Source organism: Podarcis melisellensis (genome assembly GCF_964234715.1).
Source record: "Podarcis melisellensis genome assembly, chromosome: 18".
Lineage (NCBI taxonomy): Eukaryota > Metazoa > Chordata > Lepidosauria > Squamata > Lacertidae > Podarcis > Podarcis melisellensis.
The window spans coordinates 13,195,892-13,221,337 of NC_138536.1; positions in this window are offsets into that span (position 1 = coordinate 13,195,892).

Sequence of the window (25,446 nt, forward strand, 5' to 3'; positions counted from 1 at the left end):
AAGCACCAGCGGAGGCAGCAAGGGCCATGCGGTAGAGGCTCCGGCGGCAGAGGCAGCAGCGACAGTGGCAGAGGCCCAGGCGGTAGAGGCTCCGGTGACCGAAGCACCAGCGGAGGCAGCAAGGGCCATGCGGTAGAGGCTCCGGCGGCAGAGGCAGCAGCGACAGTGGCAGAGGCCCAGGCGGTAGAGGATCTGGCGACCTAGGCACCAGCGGCAGTAGCCGAGGTCCAGGCAATAAAGGCTAAGCCTCCGGAGGCACCAGCGGCACTGGCAGAGGCCCAGACCGTAGAGGCTCTGGCGGCGGAGGCACCAGCGGCAGTGGAAGAGGCCCAGGCGGTAGGGGCTCAGGCTGCGGAGGCACCAGCGGCAGAGACCCAGGCAGTAGAGCCTCTGGCGGCGGAGGCAACAACAACAGTGGCAGAGGCCGAGGTGCTAGAGTTTCAGGCTGCGGAGGCACCAGCGGCAGTGGCAGAGGCCGAGGTGGTAGAGGCTCTGGCTGCGGAGGCACCAGCGGCAGCAGCAGAGGCCCAGGCGGTAGAGGCTCAGGCTGCAGAGGCACCAGCGGCACCAGCTGAAGCCCAGGCGACAGAGGCTCTGGCAGTGAAGGGACCAGCGGCAGCGGCAGAGACCCAGCATCACAGGCAAGTGTCCAAGCGGTAGAGGCTCTGGTGGCGGAAGCATCAGCGGCAGATCCAGCAAGTGCAGCAGAGGCCAAGGCAGTAGAGGCTCAGGCTGCCGAGGCACCAGTGTCAGCGGCAGAGGCCCAGGCAGTAGAGGCTCTGGCGGCGGAAGCACCTGCGGCAAGTGCCCAGGTGGTAGAGGCTCTGGCGGCGAAGGCGGCAGTGGCAGAGGCCGAGGGGGTAGAGGCTCTGGCTGCGGAGGCACCAGCGGCACCGGCAGAGGCCCAGGCGGTAGAGGCTCTGGCAGCGAAGGGACCAGCGGCAGCGGCAGAGGCCCTTTGCCGCTGTCGCTGGTGCTTCCGCCGCCGAAGCCTCTACTGCCTGAGCCTCTGCGGCTGCCGCTTTCGCAGCCAGAGCCTCTACCACATGGGCCTCTGCCACTGCCGCTGCTGCCTCTGACGCCAGAGCCTCTACCGCCTGGTCCCTTGCTGCCTCTGCTGGTGTTTCCGCCACCTGAGCCTCTACCGCCTGGGCCTCTGCCGGTACCGCTGGTGCCTCCGGAGCCTTAGCCTCTACTGCCTGGGCCTCGGCCACTGCCGCTGGTGCCTCCGCATCACAAGCTTCTACTCCCTGGGTCTCTGCCGCTGCCGCTGGTGTCTCCGCAGCCCGGAGCCTTAGCTTCTACTCCCTGGGTCTCTGCCGCTGCCACTGGTGTCTCCGCAGCCCGAGCCTCTACCGCTTGGACCGTTGCCTCTGATGCTGGTGCTTCCACCGCCAGAGCCTCTACCACCTGGGTCTCTGGGCTGCCGTTGGTGCCTCCGCATCCCGAGCCTCTTTTTTTTTTAATAGTAATATTTATTAACATTTTGTTTAGACAATAAAAAACATACAGAATAACATATAATTTTCCAATATCCACATTTTATTCCCCTCCTTGGACTTCCTCACAACTCTCCTTCCTGCATTCCAAAATCTTAAATTTTTCCAGCAATTTATTAACTTGTTTCAATTCTTATAATATAATTTTCCAATATTATATTCCTAATTTTAGATAATTTAAACCACAGTTTTAACAACTTAGTTAAAAGCCTCTACTGCCAGGGCCTCTGCCGCTACCGCTGGTTCCTCCCCCGCCTGATCCTCTACCGCCTGGGCCCTTACCGCTGCCGCTGGTGCCTCCCTCGCCTAAGCCACTTCTGTCTGGACTTCTGCTGCTGCCGCTGGTTCCTCCCCCGCCTGAGCCTCTTCCGCCTGGGCCTCTGCCAATGCTGCTGGTGCCTCCGCCGCCAGAGCCTCTACCGCCTGGGACTTTGCTGCTGCCGCTGTTGCCTCCATCGCCAGAGCTTCTGCCACCTGGGTCTCTGTCGCTGCTGCAGGTGCCGCCGCCTGAGCCTGTACTGCCTGGGCCTGTGCCGCTCTTGCTGGTTCCTCCGCCTCCCAGGCTGCATCGGCTGGGACTCTACCGCTGCCGCTGGTGCTTCCTCCACCTGAGCCTCTTCTGTCCCGACCTCTGTGACTGCCGCTGGTGCCTCCCCCGCCTGAGTCTCTTCTGCCTTGGCCTCTGCCGCTGGTTTTCCGCCGACTGAGTCTCTTCTGCCTGGGCCTCTGCCGCTGTTCCCTCCCCCGCCTGAGCCTCTTCCGCCTTGGCCTCTGCCGCTGGTTTTCTGCCACCTGAGCCTTTACCGCCTGGGCCTCTTCCATGGCCACTGGTGCCTCGGCAGCCTGAGCCTCTACTGCCTGGGCCTCTGCTGCTCTTGTTGGTTCCGCTGCTGCCCAGGCTGCATGGCCTCTGCAGCTGCCAGTGGTGCCTTGGCAGAGTGAGCTTCTTCCACCTGTGGCTCTACCGCTGCTGCTGGTGCCTCCGCCGCCAGAGCATCTACCACCTGGGCCTCTGCCGCTGCTGCTGGTTCCTCGGGAGCCCGAGCCTCTTCCATCTGGACCTCTGCCGCTGCCGCTGGTTCCTCCCCCGCCTGACGCCCTTCCCCCTTGGCCTCTGCTGCTGCCACTGGTTTTCCGCCGCCTGAGCCTCTTCCGCCTGGGCCTCTGCCGCTTCTGCCGCCAGAGTGTCTCTGCTGCTGGTGCCTCCTCCACCTGAGCCGCTTCTGTCTGGACCTCTGCCGCTGGTACCACCCCTACCTGAGCCTCTTCCGCCTTGGCCTCTGCCGCTGGTTTTCCTGAGCCTCTTCCGCCTGGACCTCTGCCGCTGCCGCTGGTTTTCTGCTGCCTGAGCCTTCACCGCCTGGGCCTCTACCACTGCAGCTGGTGCCTCCGCTGCCAGAGCCTCTACCTTCAGGGCCTCTGCCACGGCCACTGGTGCCTCGGCAGCCTGAGCCTCTACTGCCTGGGCCTCTGCCGCTCTTGCTGGTTCCGCCGCTGCCCAGGATGCATCGCCTGGACCTCTACAGCTGCTGGTGGTGCCTTGGAAGAGTGAGCTTCTTCCACCTCTGCGCTGGTTCCTCCGCCTCCCAGGCTGCATCGCCTGGCCCTTTGCCGCTGCCGCTGGTGCCCCGGCAGAGGCCCAGACGGTAGAGGCTCTGGTGGCGGAAGCCTCTACTGCCTGGGCCTCTCTCACTGCTGCTGGTGCTTCCGCCACCAGAGCCTCTAAGGCCTGGGCCCTTACCGCTGCCGCTGGTGCTTCCGCCACCAGAGCCTCTACCGCCTGGGCCTCTGCCACTGCCCCTGGTGCCTCCACCGCCAGAGGCTCTACTGCCGGGGTCTCTGCGGCTGCCGTTTGTGCCTCCGCAGCCCGATCCTCTACTGCCTGGGCCCTTGCCGCTTCCGCCACCAGAGCCTCTACCGCTTGGACACATGACGCTGATGCTGGTACTTCCGCCGCCAGAGCCTGGGCCTCTGCTGCAGGTCCCTTCACTGCCAGAGCCTCTACTGCCTGGGCCTCTGCCGGTGCCGCTGGTGCCTCCTCCGCCAGAGCCTCTTCCACCTCGGGCTTTGCCGCTGCTGCTGGTGCCTCCAGCGCCAGAGCCTCTACCGCCTGGGCCTCTGCCTCTGCCGCTGGTGCCTCCGCAGCCCGAGCTTCTACCGCTGTCTCTGCTGGTGCGTCGGCCGCCAGAGCCTCTACCGTCCTGGACCTCTGCCGCTGTCACTGGTGCCTCCGCCGCCAGAGCCTCTACCGCCTGAGCCCTTACCGCTGCCGCTGGTGCTTCCGCCGCCGGAGCCTCTACCGCCTGGGCCTCTGCCACTGCCCCTGGTGCCTCCACCGCCAGAGGCTCTACTGCCGGGGTCTCTGCGGCTGCCGTTCGTGCCTCCGCAGCCTGAACCTCTACTGCCTTGCCCCTTGCCGCTTCTGCCACCAGAGCCTCTACAGCTTGGACACATGACTCTGATGCTGGTACTTCCGCCGCCAGAGCCTGGGCCTCTGCCGCTACCGCTGGTCCCTTCGCTGCCAGAGCCTCTACTGCCTGGGCCTCTGCCGCTGCCGCTGGTGCCTCCGCAGCCCGAGCCTCTACCGCCTGGGCCTCTGCCTCTTCCGCTGGTGCCTCCGCAGCCACAGTTTCTACCATCTCGGCTTCTGCTGGTGCCGCTGGTGCCTCCGCAGCCAGAGCCTCTACCGCCTGGGCCTCTGCTGCTCTTGCTGGTCTCGCCGCTGTGCAGGCTGCATCTGGCGGCCAAGGCAGCAAGGCAGCAGTAGCAGAGGCCGAGGCGGTAGAGGCTCTGGTGGCGGAAGCACCAACGGAGGCAGCAAGGGCCCAAGCGGTAGAGGCTCCGGCGGCAGAGGCAGCAGGGACAGTGGAAGAGGCCCATGCGGTAGAGGCTCTGGCGGCGGAGGCACCAGCGGCAGTGTCAGAGGCCCAGGCAGTAGAGGCTCTGGCGACCTAGGCACCAGCGGCAGTGTCAGAGGCCCAGGCGTTAGATGATCTGGCGACCTAGGCACCTGCGGCAGTGGCCGATGCCCAGGCGATAGAGGCTAAGCTTCCAGAGGCACCAGCGGCACTGGCAGAGGCCCAGACCGTAGAGGCTCTGATGGCGGAGGCACCAGCGGCAGTGGAAGAGGCCCAGGCGGTAGAGGCTCGGGCTGCGGAAGAAGAAGAAGAAGAGTTTGGATTTGATATCCCGCTTTATCACTACCCGAAGGAGTCTCAAAGCGGCTAACATTCTCCTTTCCCTTCCTCCCCCACAACAAACACTCTGTGAGGTGAGTGGGGCTGAGAGACTTCAGAGAAGTGTGACTAGCCCAAGGTCACCCAGCGGCTGCATGTGGAGGAGCGGAGACGCGAACCCGGTTCCCCAGATAACGAGTCCACCGCTCTCAACCACTACACCACACTGGCAGTGCGGAGGCACCAGCGGCAGAGACCCAGGCAGTAGAGCCTCTGGCGGCGGAGGCAACAACAACAGTGGCAGAGGCCGAGGTGCTAGAGGCTCTGGCAGCGGCAGCACCAGCGGCAGTTGCAGAGGCCGAGGTGGTAGAGGCTCTGGCTGCGGAGGCACCAGCGGCACCGGCAGAGGCCCAGACGGTAGAGGCTAGGCCTGCGGTAGCTCCAGCGGCAGAGGCAAGGGTCCAGGCGGTAGTGGCTCTGGCGGCGAAGGCAGCAGTGGCAGAGGCCGAGGCGGTAGAGGCTCAGGCTGCGGGGCCACCAGCGGTACTGGCAGAGGCCCAGGCGGTAGAGGCTCTGGTGGCGGAAGCACCAGCGGAGGCAGCAAGGGCCCAAGCGGTAGAGGCTCCGGTGGCAGAGGCAGCAGCGACAGTGGCAGAGGCCCAGGCGGTAGAGGCTCTGGCGGCGGAGGCACCAGTGGCAGTGTCAGAGGCCCAGGCGGTAGAGGCTAAGCCTCCGGAGGCACCAGCGGCACCGGCAGAGGCCCATACCGTAGAGGCTCTAGCGGCGGAGGCACCAGCGGCAGTGGAAGAGGCCCAGGCGGTAGAGGCTAAGCCTCCGGAGGCACCAGCGACACCGGCAGAGGCCCATACCGTAGAGGCTCTGGCGGCGGAGGCACCAGCGGCAGTGGAAGAGGCCCAGGCGGTAGAGGCTCGGGCTGCGGAGCCACCAGCGGCAGAGACCCAGGCAGTACAGCCTCTGGCGGTGGAGGCAACAGCGACAGTGGCAGAGGCCAAGGTGCTAGAGTTTCAGGCTGCGGAGGCACCAGTGGCAGCGGCAGAGGCCCAGGCAGTACAGGCTCTGGCGGCGGAGGCACCAGCAGCAGTGAAAGAGGCCCAGGCGGTAGAGGCTCGGGCTGCGGAGGCACCAGCGGCAGAGACCCAGGCAGCAGAGCCTCTCGTGGCGGAGGCAACAACAACAGTGGCAGAGACCGAGGTGGTAGAGGCTCTGGCTGCGGAGGCAGCAGCGGCAGCAGCAGGGGCCCAGGCGGTAGAGGCTCAGGCTGCAGAGGCATCAGCGGCAGTGGCAGAGGACCAGGCGGTAGAGGCTCTGGCGGCGGAAGCACTAGCGGCAGTGGAAGAGGCCCAGGCGGTAGAGGCTCGGGCTGCGGAGGCAACCAGCGACAGAGACCCAGGCAGTAGAGCCCCCGGCGGCTGAAACACCAGCATCAGAGGCCTAGGCAGTAGAGGCTCGGGCAGCGGAAGCACCAGCGACAGCGGCAAAGGCCCAGGTGGTAGAGGATCTGGCGGCAGAGGCACCAACGGCAGCTGCAGAGGTCCAGGCGATGCAGCCTGGGCGGCGGCAGATCCAGCAAGTGCAGCAGAGGCCAAGGCAGTGGAGGCTCAGGCTGCCGAGGCACCAGTGGCAGCGACAGAGGCCCAGGCAGTAGAGGCTCTGGAAGCGGAAGTACCAGCAGCAGTGGCAGAGGCCCATGGAGTAGAGGCTCTGGCGGCGGAAGCACCAGCGCCAAGTGCCCACGCGGTAGAGGCTCTGGCGGCGAAGGCGGCAGTGGCAGAGGCCGAGGGGGTTGAGGCTCTGGCTGCGGAGGCACCAGCGGCACCGGCAGAGGCCCAGGCGGTAGAGGCTCTGGCAGTGAAGGGACCAGCGGCAGCAGCAGAGGCTGGTGCTTCCGCCGCCGAAGCCTCTACTGCCTGAGCCTCTGCCGCTGCCGCTTTCGCAACCAGAGCCTCTACCACATGGGCCTCTGCCGCTGCCGCTGGTGCCTCCGCCGCCAGAGCCTCTACCGCCTGGGACTTTGCTGCTGCCGCTGTTGCCTCCATCGCCAGAGCCTCTGCCACCTGGGTCTCTGTCGCTGCTGCAGGTGCCGCCGCCTGAGCATGTACTACCTGGGCCTGTGCCACTCTTGCTGGTTCCTCCGCCTCCCAGGCTGCATCGGCTGGGACTCTACCGCTGCCGCTGCCGTTGGTGCTTCCTCCACCTGAGCCTCTTCTGTCCCGACCTCTGCGACTGCCGCTGGTGCCTCCCCCGCCTGAGTCTCTTCTGCCTTGGCCTCTGCCGCTGGTTTTCCGCCGACTAAGTCTCTTCTGCCTGGGCCTCTGCCGCTGTTCCCTCCCCCACCTGAGCCTCTTCCGCCTTGGCCTCTGCCGCTGCCGCTGGTTTTCTGCCGCCTGAGCCTTTACCGCCTGGGCCTCTTCCACGGCCACTGGTGCCTCGGCAGCCTGAGCCTCTACTGCCTGGGCCTCTGCTGCTCTTGCTGGTTCCGCCGCTGCCCAGGCTGCATGGCCTGGACCTCTGCAGCTGCCAGTGGTGCCTTGGCAGCGTGACCTTCTTCCACCTGTGGCTCTACCGCTGCTGCTGGTGCCTCTGCCACCAGAGCATCTACCACCTGGGCTTCTGCCGCTGCTGCTGGTTCCTCGGGAGCCCGAGCCTCTTCCGTCTGGACCTCTGCCGCTGCCGCTGGTTCCTCCCCCGCCTGAGCCTCTTCCCCCTTGGCCTCTGCTGCTGCCGCTGGTTTTCCGCCGCCTGAGCCTCTTCCGCCTAGGCCTCTGACGCTGCCGCCTCTGCCGCCAGAGTGTCTCTGCTGCTGGTGCCTCCTCCACCTGAGCCGCTTCTGTCTGGACCTCTGCCGCTGGTGCCACCCCCGCCTGAGCCTCTTCCGCCTTGGCCTCTGCCATTGGTTTTCCTGAGCATCTTCCGCCTTGGCCTCTGCCACTGCTGCTGGTTTTCTGCTGCCTGAACCTTCACCGCCTGGGCCTCTACCACTGCAGCTGGTGCCTCCGCCGCCAGATCCTCTACTGCCTGGGCCTCTGCCGCTGCCACTGGTGCCTCGGGAGCCTGAGCCTCTACTCCCTGGGCCTCTGCCGCTCTTGCTGGTTCCGCCGCTGCCCAGGATGCATCGCCTGGACCTCTACAGCTGCCGATGGTGCCTTGGAAGAGTGAGCTTCTTCCACCTCTGGCTATACCGCTGCGCTGGTTCCTCCGCCTGCCAGGCTGCATCGCCTGGGCCTTTGCCGCTGCCGCTGGTGCCTTTGCAGCCCGAGCCTCTACCGCCTGGGCCTCTGCCGCTGCTGCTTGTGCCTCCGCAGTCCGAGCCTCTATTGCTTGGGCCTCTGCCGCTGCCGCTGGTGCCTCCGCAGCCCGAGCCTCTACCAGCGGCAGCGGTATAGCCACAGGTGGAAGAAGCTCACTCTGCCAAGGCACCACCGGCAGCTGCAGAGGTCCAGGAGATACATCCTGGGCAGCGGCGGAACCAGCAAGAGCGGCAGAGGCCCAGGCAGTAGAGGCTCAGGCTGCCGAGGCACCAGTGGCCTCTGGTGGCGGAGACAACAGCAACAGTGGCAGAGGCCGAGGTGGTAGCGACTCAGGCTGCGAAGGCACCAGCGGCAGTGGCAGAGGCCCAGGCGGTAGAGGCTCTTGCGGCGGAGGCACCAGCGGCAGTGGAAGAGGCCCAGGCGGTAGGGGCTCGGGCTGCGGAGGCACCAGCGGCAGAGACCCAGGCAGTAGAGCCTCTGGCGGCGGAGGCAACAACAACAGTGGCAGAGGCCGAGGTGCTAGAGTTTCAGGCTGCGGAGGCACCAGCGGCAGTGGCAGAGGCCGAGGTGGTAGAGGCTCTGGCTGCGGAGGCACCAGCGGCAGCAGCAGAGGCCCAGGCGGTAGAGGCTCAGGCTGCAGAGGCACCAGCAGCAGTGACAGAGGACCAGGCGGTAGAGGCTCTGGCAGCGGAAGCACTAGCGGCAGTGGAAGAGGCCCAGGCGGTAGAGGCTCGGGCTACGGAGGCAACCAGCAACAGAGACCCAGGCAGTAGAGCCCCTGGCGGCCGAAACACCAGCATCAGAGGCCTAGGCAGTAGAGGCTCGGGCAGCGGAAGCAGCAGCGACAGTGGCAAAGGGCCCAGGTGGTAGAGGATCTGGCGGCGGAGGCACCAACGGCAGCTGCAGAGGTCCATTTCCTCTATTTCCTCACTCAGTGACAGGGGCGTAGTCAGCCCTGCCTCATCTTCTCTTTCCCCTGGAGTGGAAACCGGTCCTGACACCTGGGACTCTTCCCCCCCGCTACGCTCTGGTGGGGAAACTGGTCCCGATCTCCAGCTGCTGCTTTGGGAGTCACCGCTGGTTCCTTGCTTCTGGTGCCTCCCTCCCGGGAACCTCCTTGCTCTGGCTATGGGTGCCCCCTTCTGTGAATCTTCCGACTCACTGGACAGACTCATGGAATCTCTTGCCCCACTGTCTTCCTCACCTACACTGCCCTCGGATTGTTCCCCTTCGCTCTCCGCTTCCTCCTTCCCCTGTGCCTCCACTCCTGAACCCCTGACACTTCCGCAACCAGAGTCTCTGCCGCCTGGGCCTCTGCCAGTGCCGCTGGTGCCTCCGCAGCCTGAGCCTCTACTGCATGGGCCCTTGCCGCTGCCGCTGGTGCCTCCTCTGCCGGTGCCGCTGTTGCCGCCTCAGCCAGAGCCTCTACCACCTCGGCCTCTGCCACTGCCGCTGCTGCCTTCGCCACCAGAGCCTCTACCCCTTGGGCCCCTGCCGCTGTCGCTGGTGTTTCCACCGCCAGAGCCTCTACTGCTTGGACCCTTCCCTCTGATACTGGTGCTTCCGCCGCCAGAGCCTCTACTGCCTGGGCCAAGGCGGCAGAGGCCAAGGCGGTGGCAGAGGCACCAGCGGCAGTGGCAAAGGCCCAGGCAGTAGAGGCTCTGGCTGCGAAGGCAGCAGCAGCAGCGGCAGAGGCCCAGGCAGTAGAGGCTCTGGCTGCGAAGGCAGCAGCAGCGGTGGCAGAGGCCCAGGCAGTAGAGGCTCGGGCTGCGGAGGCACCAGCAGCAGCGGCAGAGGCCCAGGCGGTAGAAGCTCCGGCTGCAGAGGCACCAGCGACAGCGGCAAAGGCTCAGGCGATGCAGCCTGGGAGGCGGAGGAACCAGCAGTAGCGGCAGAGCCACAGGTGGAAGAAGCTTATGCTGGCAAGGCACCAACGGCAGCTGCAGAGGTCCAGGCAATGCAGCTTGGGCGGCGGCAGATCCAGCAAGTGCAGTAGAGGCAGTAGAGGCTCAGGCTCTTCCACCAGCGGCACAGACCCAGGTGGTAGAGACTCTGGCGGCGGAAGCACCAGCATCAGAGGCAAGTGTCCAAGCAGTAGAGGCTCTGGAGGCGGAGGCACCAGCGGCAGTGGAAGAGGCCCAGGCGGTAGAGGCTCGGGCTGCAGAGGCACCAGCGGCAGCGGCAGAGACCCAGGCAGGAGTGCCTCTGGTGGCGGAGGCAACAGCGACAGTGGCAGAGGCTGAGGTGGTAGAGGCTCTGGCTGGGGAGGCACCAGCGGCACCGGCAGAGGCCCAGGCAGTAGAGGCTTGGGCTGCGGTAGCACCAGCGGCAGAGGCAAGGGTCCAGGTGGTAGAGGCTCTGGCGGCAGAAACACCAGCGGCAGGGGCCCAGGCGGTAGAGGCTCTGGTGGCGAAGGCAGCAGTGGCAGAGGCCGAGGCGGTAGAGGCTCAGGCTGCGGAGCCACCAGCGGTACTGGCAGAGGCCCAGGCGGTAGAGGCTCTGGTGGTGGAAGCACCAGCAGAGGCAGCAAGGGCCCAAGCGGTAGAGGCTCCGGCGGCAGAGGCAGCAGCGGCAGTGTCAGAGGCCCAGGCGGTAGAGGCTCTGGCGGCGGAGGCACCAGCGGCAGCGGCAGAGGTCCAGTCGGTAGAGGCTCTGGGGGCCGAAGCACCAGCATCAGAGGCCTAGACAGTAGAGGCTCAGGCAGCGGAAGCACCAGCGACAGCGGCAAACGCCCAGGTGGTAGAGGATCTGGTGATGGAGGCACCAACGGCAGCTGCAGAGGTCCAGGCGATGCAGCCTGGGCGGCGGCAGATCCAGCAAGTGCAGCAGAGGCCAAGGCAGTAGAGGCTCAGGCTGCCGCCTTCGCCGCCAGAGGCAGAGGCCGAGGGGGTAGAGGCTCTGGCTGCGGAGCCACCAGCGGCACCGGCAGAAGCCCAGGCGACAGAGGCTCTGGCAGCGAAGGGACCAGTGACAGAGGCCCAGGCTCTGGTGGCGGAAGCACCAGCATCACAGGCAAGTGTCCAAGCGGTAGAGGCTCTGGTGGCAGAAGCATCAGCTGCAGATCCAGCAAGTGCAGCAGAGGCCAATGCAGTAGAGGCTCAGGATGCCGAGGCACCAGTGGCAGCGGCAGAGGCCCAGGCGATGCAGCCTTGGAGGAGGCAGATCCAGCAAGTGCAGCAGAGGCCAAGGCAGTAGAGGCTCAGGATGCCGAGGCACCAGTGGCAGCGGCAGAGGCCCAGGCAGTAGAGGCTCTGGAAGCGGAAGCACCAGCAGCAGTGGCAGAGGCCCAGGCAGTAGAGGCTCTGGCGGGGGAAGCACCAGCAGCAAGTGCACAGGCGGTAGAGGCTCTGGCAGCGAAGGCGGCAGTGGCAGAGGCCGAGGGGGTTGAGGCTCTGGCTGCGGAGGCACCAGCGGCACCGGCAGAGGCGCAGGCGGTAGAGGCTCTGGCAGCGAAGGGACCAGCGGCAGCGGCAGAGGCCCAGGCTCTGGCGGCGGAAGCACCAGCATCACAGGCAAGTGTCCAAGCGGTAGAGGCTCTGGTGCCCTGGCCTCTGCCGCTGCTGCTGGTTCCTTCGCCGCCAGAGCCTCTACTGCCTGGACCCTTTTCTCTGATACTGTTGCCTCCGTCACCAGAAGCTCTACCACCTGGGCCCTTGCCACTGCCGCTGGTGCCTCCGCAGCCCGAGCCTCTACCGCCTGCCCCTGGTGCCTCCTCAGCCCGAGCAACTACCGCCTGGGCCTCTGCCCCTGGTGCCTTCGCTGCCAGAGCCTCTAACTCCTGGGCCCTTGCTGCTGCCGCTGGTGCCTCTGCAGCCAGAGCCTCTACCACCTCGGCCTTTGCCGCTGCCGCTGGTGCTTCCGCCGCCACAGCCTCTATTGCCGCTGGTGCCTCCACAGCCCGAGCCTCTACGGCCTGGGCCCCTGCCGGTGCCGCTGTTGCCTCCGCCGCCAGAGCCTCTCCCGCATGGTCCTCTGCCACTGCCGCTGCTGGTGTTTCCGCCACCAGAGCCTCTACCGCCTGGGCCTCTGCCACTGCCTCCTTCGCCACCAGAGCCTCTACCGCCTGGTCCCTTACCGCTGTCGCTGGTGGTTTCGCCAGCAGAGCCTCTACCGCCTGGTCCCTTACCGCTGTCGCTGGTGGTTCCGCCGCCAGAGCCTCTACCGCCTGGGCCTCTGCCGCTGACACTGGTGCCTCCGCAGCCCGAGCCTCTACCGCCTAGGCCTCTGCCAGTGCCGCTGGTGGCTCCGCAGCCTGAGTCTCTACCTCCTGGACCTCTGTCGTTGCCGCTGGTGCCTCTACAGCCTGAGCCTTTACCGCCTGGGCCCCTGGAACTGCCGCTCGTGCATCTGCCACCAGAACCCCTCTGTCAGTGCTGCTGGTGCCTCCACAGCCTGAGCCTCTACCGCCTGGGCCCCTGCCGCCGCCAGAGCCTCAACCGCCTGGGCTTCTGCCGGTGCCGCTGGTGCCTTCGCCGCCAGAGCCTCTACCACTTGGTCCTCTGCCACTGCCCCTGGAGCATACGCATCCTGAACCTCTACTACGCTGGCCTCTGCCGCCGCTGCTGGTTCCTTCGCCGCCAGAGCCTCTACCGCCTGGACCCTTGCCTCTGCCGCTGGTGCTACCGCCGCCAGAGCCTCTACCACCTCGGCTCTACCACTGTCACTGTTGCCTCCGTCACCAGAAGCTTTACTGCCTGGGTCTCTGCCGCTGCCGCTGGTGCCTCCGCAGCCCGAGCCTCTACCACCTGGGCGTCTGGCACTGCCGCTGGTGGGTCTCTGCCACTGCCGCTGCTGCCTCTGACGCCAGAGCCTCCACCGCCTGGGCCCTTGCTGCCTCTGCTGGTGTTTCCGCCACCAGAGCCTCTACTGCCTAGGCCTCTGCCAGTGCCGCTGGTGCCTCCGGAGCCTTAGCCTCTACTGCCTGGACCCTTGCCTCTGCCGCTGGTGCTACCGCCACTGGTGCCTCTGCAGCCCGAGCCTCTACTGCCTGGGCCTCGGCCACTGCCGCTGGTGCCTCCGCCTCCAGAGCCTCTAGCGCTTGGACACTTGCCTCTGATGTTTGTGCTTCCGCCGCCAGAGCCTTTACCGCCAGTGCCTCTGGTGCCTCCGCAGCCCGAGCCTCTACCGCCTGGGCCTCTTCCACTGCCGCTGGTGCCTTCGCCTCCAGAGACTTTACCGCTTGGACACTGGCCTCTGATGCTGGTGCTTCCGCCGCAAGAGCCTCTACCGCTTGGACGCTTGCCTCTGATGCTGGTGCTTCCGCCGCCAGAGCCTCTACTGCCTGGGCCTCTGCCAGTGTCGCTACTGCCTCCGCAACCTGACCCTCTACCGCCTGGGCCCTTAACGCTGCCGCTGGTGCTTCCGCCGCCAGAGCCTCTTCCGCCTGGGCCTCTTCCACCTGGGCCTCTGCCGCTGCCGCTGGATTTCTGCCGCCTGAGCCTTTACCACCTTTACCGCCTGGGCCTCTGCCACTGCCGCTGGTGCCTCTGCTGCCCTCCGTCACCAGAGCCTCTGCCACCTGGGTCTCTGTCGCTGCTGCAGGTGCATCCGCAGCCCAGGTCTCTATCGCCTAGGCCTGTGCCAGTGCCGCTGGTGGCTCCGCAGCCCGAGCCTCTACCTCTTGGACCTCTGTCGTTGCCGCTGGTGCCTCTACAGCCTGAGCCTCTACCGCCTGGGCCTCTGTCAGAGCCCTTGGTGCCTCCGCAGCCTGAGTCTCTACTGCGTGGGCCCTTGCCGCTGCCGCCGCCAGAGCCTCTACTGCTTCGGCCTCTGCCGCTGGTGCCTCCGCAGCCCGAGCCTCTACCACAAGGGGCTTCTGCCGGTGCCGCTGGTGCCTTCGCTGCCAGAGCCTCTACCACTTAGTTCTTTGCCGCTGATGCATACACATCCTGAGCCTCTACTGCCCTGGCCTCTGCCGCTGCCGCTGGTGCCTTCGCCGCCAGAGCGTCTACCACTTGCTCCTCTGCCACTGCCACTGGTGCCTCCGCAGCCCGAGCTTCTACTGCCCTGGCCTCTGCCGCTGCTGCTCGTTCCTTCGCCGCCAGAGCCTCTACGGCCTGGACCCTTGCCTCTGCCGCTGGTGCTACCGCCGCCAGAGCCTCTACCACCTCGGCCTCTGCCACTGTCACTTTTGCCTCCGTCACCAGAAGCTCTACTGCCTGGTTCTCTGCCGCTGCCGCTGGTGCCTCCGCAGCCCCAGCCTCTACCGGCTGTGCCCTTGCCGCTGCCGCTGGTGCCTCCGCAGCCCGAGCCTCTACCACCTGGGCCTCTAGCACTGCCGCTGGAGCCTCTACTGCCTGGGCCTCTGGCACTGCCCCTGGTGCCTCCAGAGCCTTAGCCTCTACTGCCTGGGCCTCGGCCACTGCCGCTGGTGCCTCCGGAGCCTTAGCCTCTACTGCCTGGGCCTCGGCCACTGCCGCTGGTGCCTCCGCAGCCCGAGCCTCTACTGCCTGGGCCTCTTCCACTGCCGCTGGTGCCTCCACCTCCAGAGCCTCTAGCGCTTGGACACTTGCCTCTGATGTTGGTGCTTCCGCCGCCAGAGCCTCTACTGCCTGGGCCCTTACTGCCTGGGCCCTTCGCCGCCAGAGCCTCTACGGCCTGGACCCTTGCCTCTGCCGCTGGTGCTACCGCCGCCAGAGCCTCTACCACCTCGGCCTCTGCCACTGTCACTTTTGCCTCCGTCACCAGAAGCTCTACTGCCTGGTTCTCTGCCGCTGCCGCTGGTGCCTCCGCAGCCCCAGCCTCTACCGGCTGTGCCCTTGCCGCTGCCGCTGGTGCCTCCGCAGCCAGAGCCTCTACGGCCTGGACCCTTGCCTCTGCCGCTGGTGCTACCGCCGCCAGAGCCTCTACCACCTCGGCCTCTGCCACTGTCACTTTTGCCTCCGTCACCAGAAGCTCTACTGCCTGGTTCTCTGCCGCTGCCGCTGGTGCCTCCGCAGCCCCAGCCTCTACCGGCTGTGCCCTTGCCGCTGCCGCTGGTGCCTCCGCAGCCAGAGCCTCTACTGCCTGGGCCTCTTCCACTGCCGCTGGTGCCTCCACCTCCAGAGCCTCTAGCGCTTGGACACTTGCCTCTGATGTTGGTGCTTCCGCCGCCAGAGCCTCTACTGCCTGGGCCCTTACCGCTGCCACTGGTGCTTCCGCCGCCAGAGCCTCTACCGCCTGGGCCTCTGGCACTGCCGCTGGTGCCTCCGCAGCCCAAGCCTCTACCGCCTGGACCTCTGGCACTGCCGCTGGTGCCTCCGCATCCCAAGCCTCTACTGCCTGGGCCTCTGCCGGCGCGGCTGGTGTCTCCTCAGCCAGAGCCTCTACCACCTCGGCCTCTGGCACTGCCGCTGCTGCCTTCGCCACCAGAGCCTCTACCGCCTAGGCCTCTGCCGGTGCCGCTGGTGCCTACGCCGCCAGAGCCTTTGCCGCCTGGGCCCTTGCCGCTGCCGCTGGTGCCTCCGCCGCAAGAGACTCTACCGCCTGGGCCTCTTCCACTGCCGCTGGTGCGTCCGCCTCCAGAGCCTCTACCGCTTGGACACTTGCCTCTGATGCTGGTGCTTCCGCCACGAGAGCCTCCAGAACTTGGGCCCTTGCCTCTGATGCTGGTGCTTCCGCCGCCAGAGCGTCTACTGCCTGGGCCTCTGGGTGCCGCTGTTGCTTCCGCAGCCTGAGCCTCTACCGCCTGGGCCTCTGCGACTGCCACTGGTGCCTCCGCCGCCAGAGCCTCTACTGCCTGGGCCCTTGCCGCTGGTTCCTCCGCCGCAACAGCCTCTACCGCCTGGACCCTTGCAGCTGCCGCTGGTGCTTCCGCTGCCCGAGCTTCTACCGCTTGGTTCTCTGCCGCTGCCGCTGGTGGCTCCGCTGCTCGAGTCTCTACCGCCTAGGCCTCTGCCAGTGCCGCTGGTGCCTCTACAGCCTGAGCCTCTCCCGCCCGGACCTCTGTCGGTGCCGCTGGTGCCTCTGAAGCCTGAGCCTCTACCGCCTGGGCCTCTGGCACTGCCGCTGGTGCCTCCGCCGCCAGAGCGTCTACCGTCTGGGCCCTTGCCGCTGCCGCTGGTGCTTCTGCCGCCAGAGCCTCTAATGCCTGGGCCTCTGCCGCATCCGCTGGTGCCTCCGCAGCCTGAGCCTGTACCGCCTGGGCCTCTGCCACTGCCGCTGGTGCCTCCTCAGCCCGAGCCTCTACCGCCTGGACCTCTGCCGCTGGTGGCTTCGCTGCCAGAGCCTCTACCTTTTGGGCCATTGCTGCTGCCGCTGGTGCCTCTGCCGCCAGAGCCTCCACTGCCGCTGGTGCCTCCGCAGCCCGAGCCTCTACCGTCTGGACCCTTGCCATTGCCGCTGGTGCCTCCGCAGCCCAAGCCTCTACCGCCTGGGCCTCTGCCGGTGCCGCTGGTGCGTCCGCCGCCAGAGCCTCTCCCGCATGGGCCTCTGCCACTGCCACTGCTGCCTCTGCCGCCAGAGCCTTGACCGCGTGGGCCCTTGCTGCCTCTGCTGGTGTTTCCGCCACCAGAGCCTCTACCGCCTGGGCCTCTGCCACTGCCGCTGCTTCCTTTGCCACCAGAACCTCTACCGCCTGGTCCCTTATCGCTGTCGCTGGTGGTTCCGCCGCCAGAGCCTCTAGCGCCTGGGTGCATACACATCCTGAGCCTCTACTGCCCTGGCCTCTGCCGCTGCCGCTGATGCCTTCGCCGCCAGATCCTCTACCACTTGCTCCTCTGCCACTGCCGCTGGTGCCTCCACAGCCCGAGCTTCTACTGCCCTGGCCTCTGCCGCTGCTGCTCGTTCCTTCGTCGCCAGAGCCTCTACCGCCTGGACCCTTGTCTCTGCCGCTGGTGCTACCGCCGCCAGAGCCTCTACCACCTCGGCCTCCGCCACTGTCACTTTTGCCTCCGTCACCAGAAGCTCTACTGCCTGGGTCTCTGCCGCTGCCGCTGGTGCCTCCGCAGCCCCAGCCTCTACCGGCTGGGCCCTTGCCGCTGCCGCTGGTGCCTCCGCAGCCCGAGCCTCTACCACCTGGGCCTCTAGCACTGCCGCTGGAGCCTCTACCGCCTGGGCCTCTGGCACTGCTGCTGGTGCCTCCGGAACCTTAGCCTCTACTGCCTGCGCCTCGGCCACTGCCGCTGGTGCCTCCGGAGCCTTAGCCTCTACTGCCTGGGCCTCGGCCACTGCTGCTGGTGCCTCCGGAGCCTTAGCCTCTACTGCCTGGGCCTCGGCCACTGCCGCTGGTGCCTCCGCAGCCCGAGCCTCTACTGCCTGGGCCTCTTCCACTGCCGCTGGTGCCTCCACCTCCAGAGCCTCTAGCGCTTGGACACTTGCCTCTGATGTTGGTGCTTCCGCCGCCAGAGCCTCCACTGCCTGGGCCCTTACCGCTGCCACTGGTGCTTCCGCCGCCAGAGCCTCTACCGCCTGGGCCTCTGGCACTGCCGCTGGTGCCTCCGCAGCCCGAGCCTCTACCACCTGGACCTCTGGCACTGCCACTGGTGCCTCCGCATCCCAAGCCTCTACTGCCTGGGCCTCTGCCGGTGCGGCTGGTGTCTCCTCAGCCACCTCGGCCTCTGGCACTGCCGCTGCTGCCTTCGCCACCAGAGCCTAGGCCTCTGCCAGTGCCGCTGGTGCCTCCGCCGCCAGAGCCTTTGCCGCCTGGGCCCTTGCCGCTGGTGCCTCCGCCGCAAGAGACTCTACCGCCTGGGCCTCTTCCGCTGCCGCTGGTGCCTCCGCCTCCAGAGCCTCTACCGCTTGGGCACTTGCCTCTGATGCTGGTGCTTCCGCCACGAGAGCCTCTACAGCTTGGACCCTTGCCTCTGATGCTGGTGTTTCCGCCGCCAGAGCGTCTACTGCCTGGGCCACTGGGTGCCGCTGTTACCTCCGCAGCCTGAGCCTCTACCGCCTGGGCCTCTGCCACTGCCGTTGGTTCCTACGCAGCCCAAGTCTCTACCGCCTGTACTTCTGCCGGTGCCGCTGTTGCCTCCGCAGCCTGAGCCTCTACCGCCTGGGCCTCTGCGACTGCCACCGGTGCCTCCGCCGCCAGAGCCTCTACCGCCTGGGCCCTTGCCGCTGCCGCTGGTGCCTCCGCCGCAACAGCCTCTATCGCCTGGACCCTTGCAGCTGCCGCTGGTGCTTCCGCTGCCCGAGCCTCTACCGCTTGGTTCTCTGCCGCTGCCGCTGGTGGCTCCGCTGCCCGAGTCTCTACCGCCTAGGCCTCTACCAGTGCCGCTGGTGCCTCTACAGCCTGAGCCTCTCCCGCCCGGACCTCTGTCGGTGCCGCTGGTGCCTCTACAGCCTGAGCCTCTACCGCCTGGGCCTCTGCCGCTGCCGCTGGTGCCTTCGCCGCCAGAGCGTCTACCACTTGCTCCTCTGCCACTGCCACTGGTGCCTCCGCAGCCCGAGCTTCTACTGCCCTGGCCTCTGCCGCTGCTGCTCGTTCCTTCGTCGCCAGAGCCTCTACGGCCTGGACCCTTGCCTCTGCCGCTGGTGCTACCGCCGCCAGAGCCTCTACCACCTCGGCCTCTGCCACTGTCACTTTTGCCTCCGTCACCAGAAGCTCTACTGCCTGGTTCTCTGCCGCTGCCGCTGGTGCCTCCGCAGCCCCAGCCTCTACCGGCTGTGCCCTTGCCGCTGCCGCTGGTGCCTCCGCAGCCCGAGCCTCTACCACCTGGGCCTCTAGCACTGCCGCTGGAGCCTCTACTGCCTGGGCCTCTGGCACTGCCCCTGGTGCCTCCAGAGCCTTAGCCTCTTCTGCCTGGGCCTCGGCCACTGCCGCTGGTGCCTCCGGAGCCCGAGCCTCTACTGCCTGGGCCTCTTCCACTGCCGCTGGTGCCTCCACCTCCAGAGCCTCTAGCGCTTGGACACTTGCCTCTGATGTTGGTGCTTCCGCCGCCAGAGCCTCTACTGCCTGGGCCCTTACCGCTGCCACTGGTGCTTCCGCCGCCAGAGCCTCTACCGCCTGGGCCTCTGGCACTGCCGCTGGTGCCTCCGCAGCCCAAGCCTCTACCGCCTGGACCTCTGGCACTGCCGCTGGTGCCTCCGCATCCCAAGCCTCTACTGCCTGGGCCTCTGCCGGCGCGGCTGGTGTCTCCTCAGCCAGAGCCTCTACCACCTCGGCCTCTGGCACTGCCGCTGCTGCCTTCGCCACCAGAGCCTCTACCGCCTAGGCCTCTGCCGGTGCCGCTGGTGCCTACGCCGCCAGAGCCTTTGCCGCCTGGGCCCTTGCCGCTGCCGCTGGTGCCTTCGCCGCAAGAGACTCTACCGCCTGGGCCTCTTCCACTGCCGCTGGTGCGTCCGCCTCCAGAGCCTCTACCGCTTGGACACTTGCCTCTGATGCTGGTGCTTCCGCCACGAGAGCCTCCAGAACTTGGGCCCTTGCCTCTGATGCTGGTGCTTCCGCCGCCAGAGCGTCTACTGCCTGGGCCTCTGGGTGCCGCTGTTGCTTCCGCAGCCTGAGCCTCTACCGCCTGGGCCTCTGCGACTGCCACTGGTGCCTCCGCCGCCAGAGCCTCTACTGCCTGGGCCCTTGCCGCTGGTTCCTCCGCCGCAACAGCCTCTACCGCCTGGACCCTTGCAGCTGCCGCTGGTGCTTCCGCTGCCCGAGCTTCTACCGCTTGGTTCTCTGCCGCTGCCGCTGGTGGCTCCGCTGCCCGAGTCTCTACCGCCTAGGCCTCTGCCAGTGCCGCTGGTGCCTCTACAGCCTGAGCCTCTCCCGCCCGGACCTCTGTCGGTGCCGCTGGTGCCTCTGAAGCCTGAGCCTCTACTGCCTGGGCCTCTGGCACTGCCGCTGGTGCCTCCGCCGCCAGAGCGTCTACCGTCTGGGCCCTTGCCGCTGCCGCTGGTGCTTCTGCCGCCAGAGCCTCTAATGCCTGGGCCTCTGCCGCATCCGCTGGTGCCTCCGCAGCCTGAGCCTGTACCGCCTGGGCCTCTGCCACTGCCGCTGGTGCCTCCTCAGCCCGAGCCTCTACCGCCTGGACCTCTGCCGCTGGTGGCTTCGCTGCCAGAGCCTCTACCTTTTGGGCCATTGCTGCTGCCGCTGGTGCCTCTGCCGCCAGAGCCTCCACTGCCGCTGGTGCCTCCGCAGCCCGAGCCTCTACCGTCTGGACCCTTGCCATTGCCGCTGGTGCCTCCGCAGCCCAAGCCTCTACCGCCTGGGCCTCTGCCGGTGCCGCTGTTGCGTCCGCCGCCAGAGCCTCTCCCGCATGGGCCTCTGCCACTGCCACTGCTGCCTCTGCCGCCAGAGCCTTGACCGCGTGGGCCCTTGCTGCCTCTGCTGGTGTTTCCGCCACCAGAGCCTCTACCGCCTGGGCCTCTGCCACTGCCGCTGCTTCCTTTGCCACCAGAGCCTCTACCGCCTGGTCCCTTATCGCTGTCGCTGGTGGTTCCGCCGCCAGAGCCTCTAGCGCCTGGGTGCATACACATCCTGAGCCTCTACTGCCCTGGCCTCTGCCGCTGCCGCTGATGCCTTCGCCGCCAGATCCTCTACCACTTGCTCCTCTGCCACTGCCGCTGGTGCCTCCACAGCCCGAGCTTCTACTGCCCTGGCCTCTGCCGCTGCTGCTCGTTCCTTCGTCGCCAGAGCCTCTACCGCCTGGACCCTTGTCTCTGCCGCTGGTGCTACCGCCGCCAGAGCCTCTACCACCTCGGCCTCCGCCACTGTCACTTTTGCCTCCGTCACCAGAAGCTCTACTGCCTGGGTCTCTGCCGCTGCCGCTGGTGCCTCCGCAGCCCCAGCCTCTACCGGCTGGGCCCTTGCCGCTGCCGCTGGTGCCTCCGCAGCCCGAGCCTCTACCACCTGGGCCTCTAGCACTGCCGCTGGAGCCTCTACCGCCTGGGCCTCTGGCACTGCTGCTGGTGCCTCCGGAACCTTAGCCTCTACTGCCTGCGCCTCGGCCACTGCCGCTGGTGCCTCCGGAGCCTTAGCCTCTACTGCCTGGGCCTCGGCCACTGCTGCTGGTGCCTCCGGAGCCTTAGCCTCTACTGCCTGGGCCTCGGCCACTGCCGCTGGTGCCTCCGCAGCCCGAGCCTCTACTGCCTGGGCCTCTTCCACTGCCGCTGGTGCCTCCGCCTCCAGAGCCTCTAGCGCTTGGACACTTGCCTCTGATGTTGGTGCTTCCGCCGCCAGAGCCTCCACTGCCTGGGCCCTTACCGCTGCCACTGGTGCTTCCGCCGCCAGAGCCTCTACCGCCTGGGCCTCTGGCACTGCCGCTGGTGCCTCCGCAGCCCGAGCCTCTACCACCTGGACCTCTGGCACTGCCACTGGTGCCTCCGCATCCCAAGCCTCTACTGCCTGGGCCTCTGCCGGTGCGGCTGGTGTCTCCTCAGCCACCTCGGCCTCTGGCACTGCCGCTGCTGCCTTCGCCACCAGAGCCTAGGCCTCTGCCAGTGCCGCTGGTGCCTCCGCCGCCAGAGCCTTTGCCGCCTGGGCCCTTGCCGCTGGTGCCTCCGCCGCAAGAGACTCTACCGCCTGGGCCTCTTCCGCTGCCGCTGGTGCCTCCGCCTCCAGAGCCTCTACCGCTTGGGCACTTGCCTCTGATGCTGGTGCTTCCGCCACGAGAGCCTCTACAGCTTGGACCCTTGCCTCTGATGCTGGTGTTTCCGCCGCCAGAGCGTCTACTGCCTGGGCCACTGGGTGCCGCTGTTACCTCCGCAGCCTGAGCCTCTACCGCCTGGGCCTCTGCCACTGCCGTTGGTTCCTACGCAGCCCAAGTCTCTACCGCCTGTACTTCTGCCGGTGCCGCTGTTGCCTCCGCAGCCTGAGCCTCTACCGCCTGGGCCTCTGCGACTGCCACCGGTGCCTCCGCCGCCAGAGCCTCTACCGCCTGGGCCCTTGCCGCTGCCGCTGGTGCCTCCGCCGCAACAGCCTCTATCGCCTGGACCCTTGCAGCTGCCGCTGGTGCTTCCGCTGCCCGAGCCTCTACCGCTTGGTTCTCTGCCGCTGCCGCTGGTGGCTCCGCTGCCCGAGTCTCTACCGCCTAGGCCTCTACCAGTGCCGCTGGTGCCTCTACAGCCTGAGCCTCTCCCGCCCGGACCTCTGTCGGTGCCGCTGGTGCCTCTACAGCCTGAGCCTCTACCGCCTGGGCCTCTGCCACTGCCACTGGTGCATCCGCCCCCCAAGCCTCTACCGCCTGGGCCTCTGTCGGTTCCGCTGGTGCCTCCGCAGCCAGAGCCTCTACTGCATGGGCCTCTGCCACTGCCGCTGCTGCCTTCGCCGCCAGAGCCCCTACCGCCTGGATCCTTGACTCTGCCGCTGGTGCTACCGCCGCAAGAGTCTCTAGCGACTGGGCCTCTGCGACTGCCACTGGTGCCTCCGCAGCCCGAGCCTCTACCGCCTGGGCCTCTGCTGCTGCCGCTGGTGCCTCCGCAGCCACAGTCTCTACCATCTCGGCTTCTGCCGGTGCCACTGGTGCCTCAGCAGCCAGAGCCTCTCTCGCCTGGGCCTCTGCTGCTCTTGCTGGTCCCGCCGCTGTGCAGGCTGCATCGCCTGGACCTCTGCAGCTGCCAGTGGTGCCTTGGCAGAGTGAGCTTCTTCCACCTGTGGCTCTACTGCTGCCGCTGGTTCCTCCACCGCCAGAACATCTACCACCTGGGTCTCTGCCGCTGCTGCTGGTTCCTCGGGAGCCCGAGCCTTCCGTCTGGACCTCTGCCGCTGCCGCTGGTTCCTCCCCCGCCTGAGCCTCTTCCCCCTTGGCCTCTACCGCTGCCGTCTCTGCCGCCAGAGTGTCTCTGCCGCTGGTGCCTCCTCCACCAGAGCCGCTTCTGTCTGGACCTCTGCCGCTGCTTCCTCTCCCGCCTCAGCCTCTTCCGCCTGGGCCCCCGCCGCCAGAGCGTCTGCCACTGGTGCCCCCGCCGCCAGAGCCTCTACTGCCTGGGCCTCTGCCGCTGGTGCATTCAGTGCCAGAGCCCCAACCGCATGGGCCCTTGCCGCTGGTGCCTCCGCAGCCCGAGCCTGTACTGCCTTGGCCTCTGCCGCTGGTGCCTTCACTGCCAGAGCCCCAACCGCATGGGCCCTTGCCTGGGCCCTTGCTGCCTCAGCTGGTGTTTCCGCCACCAGAGCCTCTACCTCCTGGGCCCTTGCCGTTGCTGCTGGTGCCTCCGCAGCCCGAGCCTCTACCACCTCGGCCTTTGCCGCTGCCGCTGGTGTCTCCGCAGCCCGAGCCTCTACCTCCTGGGTCTCTTCCACTGCCGCTGGTGCCTCGGCCACCAGAGCCTCTACCGTCTGGGCCTCTGCCGGTGCTGCTGGTGCCTCCGGAGCCTTAGCCTCTACGGCCTGGGCCTCTGCCGGTGCCGCTGGTACATCCGCAGCCCGAGCCTCTACCGCATGAGACTCTGCCACTTCCGCTGCTGCCTCTGCCGCCGGAGCCTCTACGGCCTGGGGCCTTCCTGCCTCCGCTGGTGCTTCCGCCACCAGAGCCTCTACCGCCTGGGCCCCTGCCGCTGGTGTTTCCGCCGCCAGAGCCTCTACCGCCTGGAACCTTGCCTCTGCCGCTGGTGCTATCGCAGCCCAAGCCTCTACTGCCTAGGCCTCTGCCGGTGCCGCTGGTGCCTCCGCAGCCAGAGCCTCTACCACCTCGGCCTCTGCCACTGCCACTGGTGCCGCCGCCGCCATTGCCTCTACCGCATGGGCACTTGCCGCTGCCACTGGTGCATTCCGCCGCCAGAGCCTCTACTGCCTGGGTCTCTGCCACTGCCGCTGGTGCCTCCACAGCCCGAGCCTCTACAGCCTGGACCTCTGGCACTGCCGCTGGTGCCTCCGCGGCCAGAGCCTCTACCGCCTGGGCCCTTGCCGCTGCCGCTGCTGCCTCCGCCGCCAGAGCCTCTGCTGCCTGGGCCTCTGCCGCTCCCGCTGGTGCTTCCGCCACCAGATACTCTACGGCCTGGGCCTCTGCCGGTGCCGCTGCTGCCTCCGCCGCCTGAGCCTCTACTGCCTGGGCCCTTAACGCTGCCGCTGGTGCTTCTGCCGCCAGAGCCTCTACTGCCTGGGCCTCTGCCACTGCCGCCTCCACAGCCAGAGCCTCTACCACCTCGGCCTTTGCCTCAGCCGCCAGAGCCTCTACCTCCAGGGCCTCTGCCTCTGCCGCTGGTGCCTCCGCAGCGCGAGCTTCTACCGCTGTCTCTGCTGGTGCTTCTGCAACCAGAGCCTCTGCCGCTTGGGCCTCTGCCAGTGCCGCTGGTGCCTCCGCAGCCTGAGCCTCTACTGCATGGGCCCTTGCCGCTGCCGCTGGTGACTCCTCTGACGGTGCCGCTGTTGCCTCCTCTGCCAGAACCTCTACCACCTTGGCCTCTGCCACTGCCGCTGCTGCCTTCGCCACCAGAGCCTCTACCGCCTGGGCCTCTGCCACTGCCCCTGGTGCCTCCACCGCCAGAGGCTCAACTGCCGGGGTCTCTGCCGCTGCCGCTCATCCCTCCGCAGCCCGAGCCTCTACTGCCTGGGCCCTTGCCACTGCTTCTGATGCTTCCACCACCAGAGCCTCTACCGCTTGGACACTTGCCTCTGATGCTGGTGCTTCCGCTGCCAGAGCCTGGGCCTCTGCCGCTGCCGCTGGTCCCTTTGCTGCCAGAGCCTCTACCGCCTGGGCCTCTGCCGGTGCCGCTGGTGCCTCCACAGCCATAGCCTCTACCCCCTCGGCCTCTGCCACTGCCGCCTTCGCCGCCAGAGCCTCTACCGCCTGGGCACTTGCCGCTGGTGCTTCCACCACCAGAGCCTCTACTGCCTGGGACTCTGCCGCTGCCACTGGTGCCTCGGCAGCCTGAGCCTCTACTGCCTTGGCCTCTGCTGCACTTGGTGGATTTGCCGCTGATGCTTCTGCCACGAGAGCCTCTACCGCTTGGACACTTGCCGGTGATGCCGGTGCTTCCGCCGCCAGAGCCTGGGCCTCTGCCACTGCCGCTGGTGCCTCCGCAGCCTGAGCCTCTACCGCCTGGGCCTCTACCGCTGCTGCTGGTGCCTCCACAGCCTAAGCTTTTACGTCTGGGCCTCTGGGCCTGCCGCTGGTGCCTCCGCCGCCAGAGCCTCTACCGCCTGGGCCCTGAACACTGCCGCTGGTGTTTCCGCAGCCGGAGCCTCTAACGCCTGGGTCTCTGCAACTGCCGCTGCTGTCTCCGAAGCTGGAGCCTCTAACGTCTGGGCCTCTGCCGCTGCCACTGGTGCCTCTGCAGCCCGAGCCTGTACCGCCTGGGCCTCTGCTGGTTCCGCTGGTGCGTCCGTAGCCTGAGCCTCTACCGCCTGGACCCTTGCCGCTGGTGCTGGTGCCTCCGCAGCCCGAGCCTCTACCGCCTGGGCCTCTGCCGCTGGTGCCTCCACCACTAGAGTGTCTACCACCTGGGCCCTTGCCACTGCCGCTGGTGCTTCCACAGCCAGAGCCTCTAATGCCTAGTCCTCTGCCGCATCCGCTGGTGGCTCCGCAGCCTGAGCTTGTACCGCCTGGGCCTCTGCCACTGCCGCTGCTGTCTCCGAAGCCTGAGCCTCTACCTCCTGGGCCCTTGCCGTTCCCGCTGGTGCCTCCGCAGCCTGAGCCTCTACCACCTCGGCCTTTG